We start from the raw sequence: 13,726 nt of genomic DNA, 5'->3' as shown, positions 1-13,726 counted from the left end.
TGTCAGCTTCATATCATCATTTTTGTTGTTTTCTAATTCTTTACCACTAAAATGACACACATAAGAACATTTTATTCCCATCAACTTCTATAAATCTCAATTCTGTACATAAATCTCTTATTATACTTATTTTCTGTTATGATCTTATGGCCCTATATTTTTTTCTAGGGTCATATGTCACTAAATACATGGGGAAAACTATTTTTAAAAAGATCTTACACTTGATGTTAATTGAGACGGAAGACTGAGAGAAGCTCTCAACATCATCTGATGTTTTAGGATGAGTTTCCACGTTATCTTTGCTTTCACCATCAGAAATACGGTCGTCAAGATGGGTTGTGTTTCCCGATTCCCCAGTGCCATATTTTGCTTCTATATCAAAAAATTAGAGTAAATTGTACATAAAGAAAAAAATCTACAACTTCAAATCAATGAATAGCACAGGAGTGGCCATCTTTATCCAATAGCTTACGCTTTTCCCCGCTTTGGTGAGCAGCAGCCCATAGCTCAGCTAGGTTTACTTTGGGGAGATTCTAGAAGAAAAAAATAATAACCGCATTAAGAATCACAAGTATTAAATCTGATAAAATAGCATTCACCTTTACTACAAGATCTAACATTAAGAGCCCAGGATTTGGAATCATTCAGATATAGATTCAAACCCCAATCTGCCATTTGCTAATCTCCATCTTCTTCAAGGGGTGCAGGCTATGAAAGATGATGTAAATAGCCCATAATGCTACTTCCAATACCTCTAGTTAATTATGTAAATACTAGAACATTTACTAAACTATGTTCTTAACTAAAATAACCAAAAACAAATTTGTATCCCTTTGTAGTTTAGAGTACTTGGAAAAGACTAACGTTTTATGAAATAAAAATTCATTTTCTATTCTATTCTGAACATGTTTGCATGATTTATATTTCCATGAATTACCTCATGAGGAGAAAAATTAATAGCTGAGTTTTTAATAGTATCATGTTTAGATAGGTTAGAATTACTACCAGTATGAGTTTGCTCTATTCTGTATGTGAAATAGATAACCACAAATGATTATATCTATTCAGCTCCTTTCAAGAAAGACAAAAATAAATCCTGTGGAGCAGTGATTGATAAATCAAAGCCACACAATCACTAGCAGAAACATGTTGACTAAATATATCATAAACATGAAGGTGGACTGCAGGAACAGAAACTACATAAGTGTTTTCTGTAAGAAAAACTTAGGGATTGAGGTAAATTATTTAAGTGAAAAGGACAAACTCCCTCTCTCTCTCTCTCTCTATCTCCCACACACACACACACACACACACACACACACACACACACACACACAGAGTTAGAGGGAGAAGAGAGAAGGCAGAGAAGAAAGAAGAGAGAGATGACCAGTCCACGGAATAGGAACTTTAACCAACGAAGGAAGGAAAAATATTAAGAAGAAAGTATGTAAAAATGTAGACTTTCGTTCAGTCTTTGAAAAGATTACATTTGCATTATACTATTGTTATTTCTTATAAATACTAACATAGATTAATTACTATAATATAATTAGATTAAACATGCCATCTACCACTACCTGAGAAATGCAGCATTAATACTAGTTAAGATAAAACAAAATGTTCCACCAATTTTCCATTTAGAGAAAGAATTGCTAATCAGATTGGTAAAGAGAAATGAACATCTTGAAAAGATATATTTAATAGAACATGGAGTTTAAGATATTTTAGTATAAAATCCTAACCTAAGTTCAGAGTTTAAGGAAACTAGAATGTACTGTGACCTTCTTCCTATTTATATAACCTAATTTGTTTCCTTCATATTTATGACATATTTCTTCAAGAGAATTCACCTGAACTTATATATCCTAAACATTAAAAGGGAATATTAATGGAGTTCTCTGCTAGATAAAATGGCCCTAAGCCCACATCCTAAATGGCTCTTCAGGGCAGATAATAAATCAGTCTGGGGAAACAAAGACCCAGATTTCCTGCCACAAAGCTCTCCCACCTCTAGTCTCCTTCCCACCAGGAGATTCAATCCTTCCTCTGACTGCAGCCAGACATCTACCTTCACTATGTCCCACCCAGTGACCCCTTGCCCATATAAAGCATCACCCAGCCAGCCCCTGCCCCATTGCTCTCACCATTGTCTGAGACAGCCTCCTAGCTCATCCTCTACACCTTGTCCCCCTAATAAAAGCCTAGTTTCGAGTGTTTGTATCTCTGGCTCAATTCCCATCCTCTCAAGTATAATTTAGGCCATACTTTTAGAAATTTAATAGACTTGACTATTACATAAATCATGCATACATACAACTCTATTATGTAGAAATCCATTGATTGATATTAAAAATATTGCTTCTTAATATAATACATCTTATTCCAAGTGTTCAGGATATCATAAACATATTTCCTAATCTCTAATAGCTCACAGTAATGCAAGAGATTTAACATGTTTGAGTATTTTGAAATATAAAAATAAAACTTCTGAAACTTGAAATGTTAGAATGAGACATGAGGATACTGATTGGATATTTTTAAAAACTATAAAGTAAAAAAATTTCTTAAATCTTTACTATAAGGATATTGGGAGTATCTAGTCCCGGAATTGGTTATTATTCTGGGTAAAACACGAATTCTTCAATCAGTTCAAGAATTTTAAATACAGTGCACTCTTAATGGAAGTATGACTTAGAAAATACAGTGCAGTCAGATTTGCTGGCAGGTTCCTATTAGCACTCTGGAGCTGAGGCAAAAGGACCCAAGTTCCAGCCCAGCTTGGACAATTTAGTGAGACCTTGACTAAGATAGATAGATAGATGATAGATAGTTAGATAGACAGACAGACAGACAGACAGACACATAGATAGAGGGATGATAGATAGATGATAGATAATAGATAGATAGTTACATAGATAGATAGATAGATAGATAGATAGATAGATAGATAGAAAAATAGATAGATGATACATACATACATACATACATGCACACATAAATACATACAGGACTGAGGATGTACCTAATTGAAAAGGCCCTATGATCCACTCCCAGATACAAAATAACAACAACAACAAAAAAAAACTGTAATTCTTTAGTAATACAAATTTTAAGAAACAGCTTTAAAATTCCTAAGTTTAAACAATATCTAGTATAATTTTAGTCTAAACAAAGAGCCAAGAATAAAGCTCTCAGAAACTGTTATTATATTAAAATAAAAACTAACTTGATACTAAAATAAAAACTACTTAAAAGAAAAAATATATTTTATGTGCTGTAAGTTTTGAAAAGAAAGGCACCAAATTTCCATGATAATTATAAGGACTAATAGGATCCATTTTTACATTTATTTAGGCAGAGAATTATAAAAGTCATGGTAGTACAGATTTAAAAGTCATAGTAAGGTACACTTATCCATGTAGTCCTTCACCATATTTTCTATTTCCTCTATTGTGAGAAAGTTTTGCCTAATACAATTTTCCTGTAACTACGTATTTTGTAGCCCATTACTTTGTTTCAGTCCTTGATACCTCAGAGAACTTCCCAGTTATTTACCAAAGGAAAAAGAAAAAAAAAATCATAAAAAAAATGCATGTAAAACTATGGTAGGTAGACCACTGCTAAATTTGAAGACTAAGCAGTATACAAAGCAAAACTATGAGTAAGATAATTAACTTTCCAAAAGAGTACTTTACCATGTCATCAAAATTATCATCATCCCCCTCTGATGAGTCAAAAGGATCACGTTTGTTAGAAAACCTTTAAGGCAAAAATATAAAACAAAAGCAGGTGAGTTTTGTCCTTAAAAACTGGTTATCTGTACACTAATGTTTCTTGGTTGATACAATTCAAATTTAACCTCAGTTTTTATGAAGGTTTTAGTTACTATTTTCTGTCTCCTTTCAATTTATGAGATGGTCAGTGAAGATTCCCTTTCTCTCACACATCAGAAAGAGACAGCCAACAGACTAGCAGGGCCTGAAAATAATTTGTTGTTACAAATTGCCTGACCTGAAGGCTGAACTGAAAAATCCAACCAGTGGTTGACATAAGTGTTACGTGGACTGAGCAAACCTGTGAATCTTAAGGTAGATAGAATGATATACTGTCCCCTTTCCATAGTCTCTCCCTGTTCCAACAACTAAGCTGGATGTGATGATTTACATTGAAAATGTCTGCTGCAATTATTCTGTGTAGAAGGTGTATGGGGTATGAAGAGGTATACTCATCAGGTCACTCATCCATGTGCAAGTTCAATAGCTGAACTTACTCTCAGGAGTTGGGGGCAGTTGGAGACAGGTCACTGGGCCATGAGCTGGAAGGGTATATTCCTGTCCCTGGCTCTTCTGCCCTCTAATTGCTTTCTTGAAAATTTTACTATGCATATTATCAGATCACAGTGCAATGAAACTAGAAATCAATAGCAAAAAAATCCACAAGAATTAGGCAAACATATAGAAATTAAACAACACTTTTGAATAATCAGTCACAAAGGAAATTAAGGCAGAAGTAAGACAATTCTCAGAATTAAATGAAAATACAATTTATGGGACACAATGAAAGCAATCCCTTGAAGGAAGAACACAGCAGGGGATGCCCACATCAGAAAAATAGAATGAGCTCAAGTAAATAACCTAATGGTGCCTCCCAAGGTCTTAGAAAAACAAGAACAGTCCAAACCCAGAGGTATTTAAAAAAAGGAAATTATAAAAATCAGCACAGAAATCAATGAAATGGAAACTAAATTAACAATACAAAGAATCAATGAATTGAAGAGCTTTGAAAGAACAAAATAGACAAAACTTTAGCCAATCTTAACAATAAAACAAAGACATAAAATAATACAATTAGAAATGAAAAAGTTGAGATCACAATAGAGACTCCAGAAATCCAGATAATTACAAATATGTCAAACAAGTGGAGAACTCAGAAGAAACTAAAGGATTCCTAGATACATATGAACTACCAATGTTGAACCAAAAAGACATATAAATCCTGAGTCATCCAGTCTCAGGCAATGAAATTAAGAATTAATAATAATAATAAAATACCACAGTAACATTCTACAAGCACTTCAGGAAAGATCTCACACCAATACTTGTCCAACTTTTTAATAAAAGTGATAGATAAAGAGTACGTTGAGGGCTGGGGATTTAGCTCAGTGGTACCACCACCTGCCTCACAAGCACACGGTCTTGAGTTCCATCCCCAGTAAAAAGAAAGAAGAGTACTTTGAAAATCATTTTTGGAAGCTAACATTATCCTGATCCCCAAATGAGACAAGGGTCCAACCAAGAAAGGGAAATGCAGGCTAAGGAACACAGATGTAATAATCCTTATCTAGATACTGGCTGACTGAGTGCAACAAATCATCAAAAAGATTATATACCATGACCAAGTAGGTTTCATCCCATGGATTCAGGGATGGTTCAATATATGCAAAACAATAAATGCAATTCAGCACATAAACAGAAGCAGGACAAAAATCACATGATAATCTCAAGACATGCAGAAAAAGTCTTTGACAACAATCATTCATGAAAAAAACCCTGAAGAAAATAGGTAAAGAAGATCTTTATCTCAACATGATATAAGCAATTTATCACTAACCTACTGCCAACATCATACTAAATGAGGGAAAACTGAAAGCCTTTCTTCTAAAATCAGGAAAAAAAAGGAGCTTCATTACCACCACTCTAGATTAACACAGTCCTTGAAATATTAGTCAGAGTGATCAGGCAAGAAAAGAAGGGGGGTATGTAAAAGAGAGACAAATTCAAACATCATTATTTGCAGGTGAAATGATTATGTACAAGACCCCAAAACCTCCACCAAAAGACTCCTTCAACTGATGACCAAATTTAGCAGTATAGCAGGATACAAATAAAAACACAAAAATCAGTAGCATTCCTGTTTATAAATAATGAAAGTATTGAAATGCAATTAGGAAAATAATATCACTCACAAGAGCAAAACAAAAACAAAACCTTACTTGTTAACCTAAGGAGGCAGACCTCTACAATGAAAATTACATTACTCTGAGAAAAAGAAGTTCAAGACATCAGAAAGTGGAGAGATATCCCTTGTTTCTGGATGGACATAACCAATATTGTCAAAATGGCCTTACTTCCAAGACTGATATACAGATTTAATCCAATCCCAAGCAAAATGCCCATGTTATTTCTCACAGAGCTAGAGAAACAATCCTATATGGAATCAGAGGAGACCCAGAATAGCAAAATCAATCTTGGATAACAAAAGCAAAGCAGGTGACATCATATCCCCGATTTGAAGTTACACTATAAAGCTATAGTCAGTAAAGCCACAGGGTACTGGCACAAAAACAGGCATGTGCATCAGTGAAACAGGATAGAAGAAACAGAAACAACCCCAGCACACAGAGCTGTGTGATCTTTCACAAAGAAGCCAAAAAATACAATGGAGGAAAGATAGACCCTTTAATAAACATTGCTGAGAAAACTTGATGCTGACATGCAGAAGATTGAGTCTACATCTGTATATCTCACCATGTACTAAACTAAAATCAAAATGGGTCAACTATCAAAATATTAAAACAGAAACAATCTGCTAGAAGATAAAATAGGAATACTTTTGAGGACATAGACAAAGGCAAGAACTTTCTGAATAGAACCCAAATAGCATAATAAATAATATACAGAAACAACAAATGCTATCATATAAAATTCAAAAGGTTCTGAACTGCAAAGGAAACAATCATTGAAGAGTGAAGAGACAAACTTCAGAATGGGAAACAATTTTTACCTGGTATTTCACAGGCAGAAAACTAACATCAAGAATATATAAAGAAGCCCGGTGTGGTGGCACACGCCTGTAATCCCAGCACTGAGGAGGCTGTGGCATGAGGGTCCCTGTGAGTTTGAGACCAGTCTGAGCTATATAGTGAGTTTCAGGTCAGTCTTAAATATACAGTGGGACCCTGTCTCAAAAAACCAACGCCCCCCAAAAAAGAAGAATATATAAAGAACTCAAAAATATTAGACCTCCTCAAATAAAAGACACAGATGAAAAATGGGTAACCAAAATGAAAAGATACTTCTCAGAAGGACAAATGGCCAATACATACATGAAAAGATGCACACAATTGCTGGTCATCAGACAAATGCAAATTAAAACCACAATGCAAATACCATTTCACCTCAAAAATAATGGTTGTCAATAAAAATCTAATTATAAATGGTGATGAGAATAGGGGAAAGAGGAACTTTTCTACATTGTTGGTGGGAATATCAACTACTACAACCACTAGGGAAATCAATATGGAGATGCCTTAAAACACTAAAATTAGCAATTCCATTTCTTCCAGCTATGCTCCTTCTAGATATCTTCCCAGACTTAAAATCATAGTACAGGGATACATGTGTATCCATGTTTACAGCAGCACAATTTATAATAGCTACAACTTAGAAGCAGTGTACATGTCTACAGGAGAATGGTATTTATATACAATGAAGGACTACACTGCCATAAAGACAAACTTGAGGCATTCATAGATTAATGGATGCAATTTGAGAATATCATGCTTGGTGAAATAAGTCTAACACACAAGCTCAAATATTCTCTTATATGATGACTTACATACATATATATGTGGAGCTCAAATACTTCCCCAAATTATCTGTTTCATTGTTTCAAAAATACTTTAATATAGATACTAATTTGTTTCATTTATATAACTAGTTTATCTTAGATCACTGGTAAAAAAGCTTTTTCTTGTAAGAATCTTTTTGGTTTATATCTTGTACTCTTAGGAAGTACTTTGAAGATAATGGTACACAGAATACTGACTATTTTTTCTTATTACTTTATAATAAAACTTTCTTTTTTCATAAAAAACAGCAAACATCACTCCATATTACTGCATAACAGACCTTGAATCCTACTATAGCGTTCTTTGTGCTGTCCAATCCAAATAATTGCTTTCTGATGGTATGTGTTGATATCTTTCATTTTATCCCAACAATTGTAACTCAGCCTTTTTCCTATTGATGTATTTGACTATAAACTATTGGACTTTTTACTACTCTAGAACACCACTAAAGTCTTATTTTTATAAAAGAACAACTATACCTTCCTGGCTCGTCCAGAGCATGAATATTTTCTTTCTCCTTTATAAGCAGTTCTTCCACTTGCTGCTTGTTTTCCCTTACAGCAATTGAATGTGGTGTGAGGTCATCCTGTGAATGAAAAAAGTTATTATCCACACAATTGTCTATTTCTTAACAGAACTGAAAACCTGGAGAAAGCTCCCATTGCTCTAACCTAATACAGTAGACACTTGACTTATAAACTTGATTAGTTCCGAGGGCTGGTTGTAACTATGTCATGACAGCTGAGATGTGGATGTTTACCTCGGTACACGCTATAGATAACAAGAGGCAGATAAATCTTCCATTAACCTCATTAACCCAAGTTGTTCATATGTCAGGCCAGCCATAACTTGAAGGTCCACTGTATAAGGAATAAATGCACAGCGGTCTCTTCCTCCTCGTTATGCTTCCACATGTGTGGTTCCTGAAATGCACTACCTCTCCCTAGAGTTGCTACATGAACTCAGGTCAAAACTCACCTCAGACTTTCACTGATTCCAAGGATCTTTCCTTCTGTCACAGATTCATTATGGTACTTTGAGTTATGTGATGGCTCCCACCTGAATCAAAAGCATCTTGAGGGCAGGGGATATATCTTTTATCTCAGTAGTCCCAATTCCTAAAGCATAGTAGTAAAAGATTTAAGTATTTTTATTGAATTGATGAGCTAAATAATCTCTAGTGCAGAGTTTCTCAGTCTATCCTCCAAAGAATAATTTTTCATGTTTTTTGCCTCAACAGATTCACTAATCATCTGTTTGAGAGATGATTATAAAACTGCATTATTTATTCAGTATTAAAATCTCTTTAATTTTGCTTTATTCCTATTGGACAATACTTTTTTCTGTCAAATATCAACACCTGAGGAATTAAGGGTTTTAGGGATACAGTGTTGAGGGCTTTCCCATAACATGGAAGTTTCTTCTGGATTATGGAGGAAACCTGCTGGATTCTATGTATGGTGTCAGGATCCAAATACAGATGTCAACAAATCCTGCTCCAATTGAGTCCACAGGATATGGTCACTCATTTGTGAAATAGGCTCCAAATGAACTCTGACTGCTTATTACTAAAATGTCTATGGGTTTTCCTCCTATTATTAGTTGAAAATTTTATCTTAGCTGAGAAAAGGCTCAGTACAAAACTTTGATTCTCACTGATTATGATAATCCTAAAATCGATATGCCTATGTGCTCTTTTTAATACGTTTCATTCTGTTCCCATTCTAATTGCTAAGGCTTTCTCTTTGTTTTAAGCAAAATTATATATATATATATATATCTCAGAGGTAAAACTATAATTGTTTAGCAATTAAAAGTCTAATGATGCCCTATATGGATTAGTTTTATCATAATGAAAGCCACTAAGTCACTTGTATTTTTAAGGGATAATGCTGAAGAGAAAGATATAATATTGGTGGTAACAGGCATAACTTATACAGTTGGAATTAGAATTAACCTAATAATGCTTGTAGACATTCCAACAGGAACATGAAAACTTGTCAAAACAACTTCTAAATTCAATTCCATTTCTAAGATCATACCATAAAATACAGATAACGTTCTTATGAATTCATCTAAAATATATGAAACTTCTTACTCTTTATAAAAAGATACCATAAATCAAAAGCTGAAAGTCATGAAGGTAGAGTAGTGGATAGGAGAAAATACAGAAGTGGGTTAATAGCCAACTGGAGAAGACACGAGAGCTTCAGATACAGGGGGCACACCCCAAGAGTCATATGGGCTCCCAAGAGACTAGTTCTCTTCTTTTTGAGAATCTTGAAACCCCCAAATTCTGGTGGAGTTTCCTGAAATTTCAAAGTGGACTCACTGTATGGAGGCAAACTGAACAGAGCTAAGAGCCACAGTCAGTCCATAGACTTTTGCTCATATTTTTGCTGTGTGTGTGCTTCCAAATGGTTGTGTACAAAGCAAATGTGTGCATGTGAAATCCTTCCTTTAACATCCTATTTTACTGAAAAGTGAAATCAAGGGGCTGGGATTAAGCTCAGTGGCACCATGCATGCCTGGCAAAAGCAAGGCCTTGAGTTTGATTCCCTATTAAAAAAAAAAGTGAGTTCCCATGATGTAATGAAAAAGATTCATTATGCCTATTTTAATAGTTTTGAACACTTTAATTTATCCTCCATTTCTATGCAATCTTCCCCAACTGTTAATTAAATAAATAGTTTCATAGGAGTACTCAAAATAAATTATCCAAAGAACTTCCATTTGGGCATAGCGGTGAACACCTGTAACCTCATCACTCTGTGGGGCCAGGCAGGAGGATCCAACTTAGCAAGGCCTGGTCTCAAATTTTCAAAAGGGGTGAGGAGTGCTGAATGCTGGGGAGGTAGCTCAGTTGGAAGACCCTAGGTTCAATCCTCAGTACCACACACATGAAATTAATAAAAATGCTCAAAAAGCATTCTCATCTACTTTCTGACTAATTTCATTGATTTCTGCCAGGGCTCACTGAACTTAAAACATTGAGACGTCTACCACATGCCTTCAACTAAAAACAGGCTCATGGTTGCCACTATTCAGTTCAGAGAATTCTGAAAATAATCAACATTTGTTGACCTTATCCTCAGAATGGTAATGATGAGATGTAAAACTCTTAAAGATTCAGCCTCAGCCTAACCGTAAGTGAATTTCTGCAGAGCGTCTCAACAGCAGTCAGTGACTAAAGGTTGGCGGGAAAGTGGTGGTAATCTGCACAGCAACAGCACCAATGATACTCCTCTTAACTTCCCACTGACAGAGGTGGAGAAAGACAAATGAAAACTGAGCTAATATGTTGGAAAGGAGAGATTGGAAGAAAGTGGTATTTAGTCAAACTCTTCCACAGATTTCTTAAGTTCTTGAGATTTGGGAATTCATCATTATACTTGCTTACTAAACAGTTCTGAGCTATATCAGAGGCTTGAGGAAATAGTTTTAAATATCCATGTCCAGACCTTACTAGATTTTCTGAATCAAAATCTCAGGGGACAGTCTCAACTCATACATTTTCAAAACTTTCCCCAGACCTCTGAGAAGTGCAAGTCTAGATAAGAACTAGAGAACCTAGAAGGTCACTTTGGTCTCATCTCTCATCTACACAGCTGATTCTTTTTACCATTTGGGGATTTCGTCAAAAGGAGGGAAAGTAAGAGAAACTTACTCCCCGTAAGCTCCATTTAATCCTGTTGGGTAGGGGCAGGACCAGACTAGTAAATTCAAAATGCATTATACAAGCCCCTTATTGCCCAGCACCCAGCAAAACATTATAGGTTTGAAAGCAGAATTTAGATTATTATATCAGTTGCTGTTTCTGCCTGAAACAGAGAGAATGTCTGCTAATTATTTGTTTATTTCCTCTTGCTTACCATGTAAGCACCATCCAGCCAATGCCAATCTGGCTTCATCGGAGCTCTCCTAAAATTGCAACTTTGCAAATATACAACTTTCTAAACTAAGAATTTTTATTCCTAAGCGAGGTACAGCGGTGCATGCCTGTAATCCCTGCACTGTGGGAGGCTGAGGCAGGAAGACTAAAAGTTCAAGCCCAGCTTGGGCAACAAAGTGAGCCCCTGTCTCAAAATAAAAGATAACATTAAAGAGCTGCAGATGTGGCTCATTGTGAAGGCCCTGGGTTCTATCTCCAGCATTGCAAAAAAAACTTTTCTCAAAACTGGAAATCAGACACACATTGTTTAAATACTGCATTGCTTCTCTGGTGTGAGAAACTAAAAGGTGAAATAAAGACCAAAATGTATAACAGGCATTGGGAAATGGTAAGAAAATGTTCAAATGGGAAGGGGCACAAAGGAGAGGGAAGGGGATAGGAAGGATGGGACAAGCAAAAAAGTGAAAACAGAAACAAAGCGTTTGTATATAGGAAGGGGAGGGGGTCAAAGGGAAGGAACAATGGAAAAAACAAGAGGCGGGATATAACATGTACAGGTGCAAATTTCCCAGTGGTGAGTGTTATCATTTTATATATAAAATCTACCAATAAATGTTTTGGTTCAAATAAAAACAAACAACCAGAGAAACAAAAACATACAAAGAGCATCTTGTCTGTATATAGAGACCAGAAAAATATTTTTTCCAAAAACAAGAAAACAAACAAGGGGAAGAGATTTAGCTCAGTGGTACTGCACCTGCCTTGTAAGATCAAGGTCCAGAGTTCAATCCCCAGTACAAAAAAACAAAATGAAAAAATGATAACCCCCACTGACCTGCATATTTCTAATCACTTTCCCTTTGCAGTTTTCCCATTTAAGTGAGACCACTAAAAAATGAATCACTTTTATGACTTGTCAGCAGCAACAAGATTTCCACTTATTATGAGATGAGGTTGTTCTGTTTAAATTTTAAAATAAAGCCTATTTCCAAGGCAAATGTTGCTGTCTTGTGTTGTTTTACACTAAGTAAGGGGAGGAAAAAATACTTTGATAGAAATAATATCAGAAAAAAGAAAAGACCTACTTCTTAAAACTTCAGTGTTTTCACAAATATTGCCATAACTTCATAAAAGCAACCCGTATCCTCTAGTGTTTCTTTAACATTATCAACATTTAAAGTGAAATCTTTAACTATTAAATTATTTTAAATATTGTGTTTTTATTCATGGAATGCTTGAGCTTATGAAAAACTGACCCTACCTATATGTCACTGTTAACACGCATCTACTTCAAATACCTTGGAAAAGAAATTGGTTGATCTATACCTTATTTTTGGCCTCAGTATCTGCATGGTGTGAAAGCAGTTTTGCCACTATTGATGAGTTTCCCAATAGAATGCATAGTGGAGAGCAGTGTTGCCGCTGGCATCTGCAACATTCAGATTGGCACCATGTTCCAAGAGAATAGTTGCACAATCTTCCTGGTGGTATTGTACAGCCTGTGGGTATTGTAAGAAGAGAATGTCAACTCCGGGAACTCAAAAGAGACCTTCCTCATGCCTCACCAAGTAGTGATATTAAATTACATCAATTAAATTTAATTTCAGCAATTAAATGCAATCCATCTCATGCTGAAATTGGTGCCTGCTACCCACCTTAATCAGGGCGGTACTGTTTTCCCTGTCATGGGCATCGATGTCACATTTTTTCTCCACCAGGAGAGTCACCACTTCTGGATGGCCATAGATACAGGCAAAATGCAAAGCAGTCCTATGACAGTGAGAAAGATTCTTAGGAAATTACAGAGCTCTATTTCAAAATGCACCATTATTCTTCTAATCGTGAACATTAAATAGCCTTCAACACAAATAGTTAATTTTCTTCTAAAATGTACAATACTTATTACTCACCAACTCATGGAAGAGCAGCCAGGTGATTTTGTGTTTGTGTGTGTGGTGCAGGGATCGAAGCCAGGGTCTTGCCCACACTGAACAACTGCTCTATACTGAACCACAACAGCCTCCCCATCCCAGAGCAGCCTACTGTTACACAAAGAGCAAATTTTGGATTGAGCTCAACTTGAATTTAATATTTCCTTTAAGTTCTTACTTTCTAGCTGTATTTGAGCCTTTCTATGCCTCAACTTTCTCACCTACAAAATGATGAATGAAGTTATCTCACAGTATACTACTGTGCTGGTTAAA

General features: G+C 35.5%; 1 long non-coding RNA gene across 1 annotated transcript; it reads right to left on the bottom strand.

Moving 5' to 3' along the window:
• Positions 1-231: 231 nt before the first annotated feature.
• Positions 232-13,255, bottom strand: LOC104871815. Its single transcript, XR_782967.2, has 7 exons — positions 13,178-13,255; positions 12,849-13,021; positions 8,609-8,748; positions 8,110-8,216; positions 3,696-3,759; positions 473-533; positions 232-372 (listed from the first exon to the last, which is right to left on the bottom strand). It is a non-coding gene; the product is annotated as an uncharacterized LOC104871815 (long non-coding RNA).
• Between the last annotated feature and the right edge of the window lie 471 nt (positions 13,256-13,726).

Source organism: Fukomys damarensis, unplaced genomic scaffold, assembly GCF_012274545.1.
Source record: "Fukomys damarensis isolate Sample0158 unplaced genomic scaffold, DMR_v1.0_HiC HiC_scaffold_36, whole genome shotgun sequence".
Classification (NCBI taxonomy): domain Eukaryota; kingdom Metazoa; phylum Chordata; class Mammalia; order Rodentia; family Bathyergidae; genus Fukomys; species Fukomys damarensis.
This window is presented reverse-complemented; position numbering and strand designations above follow the sequence as displayed.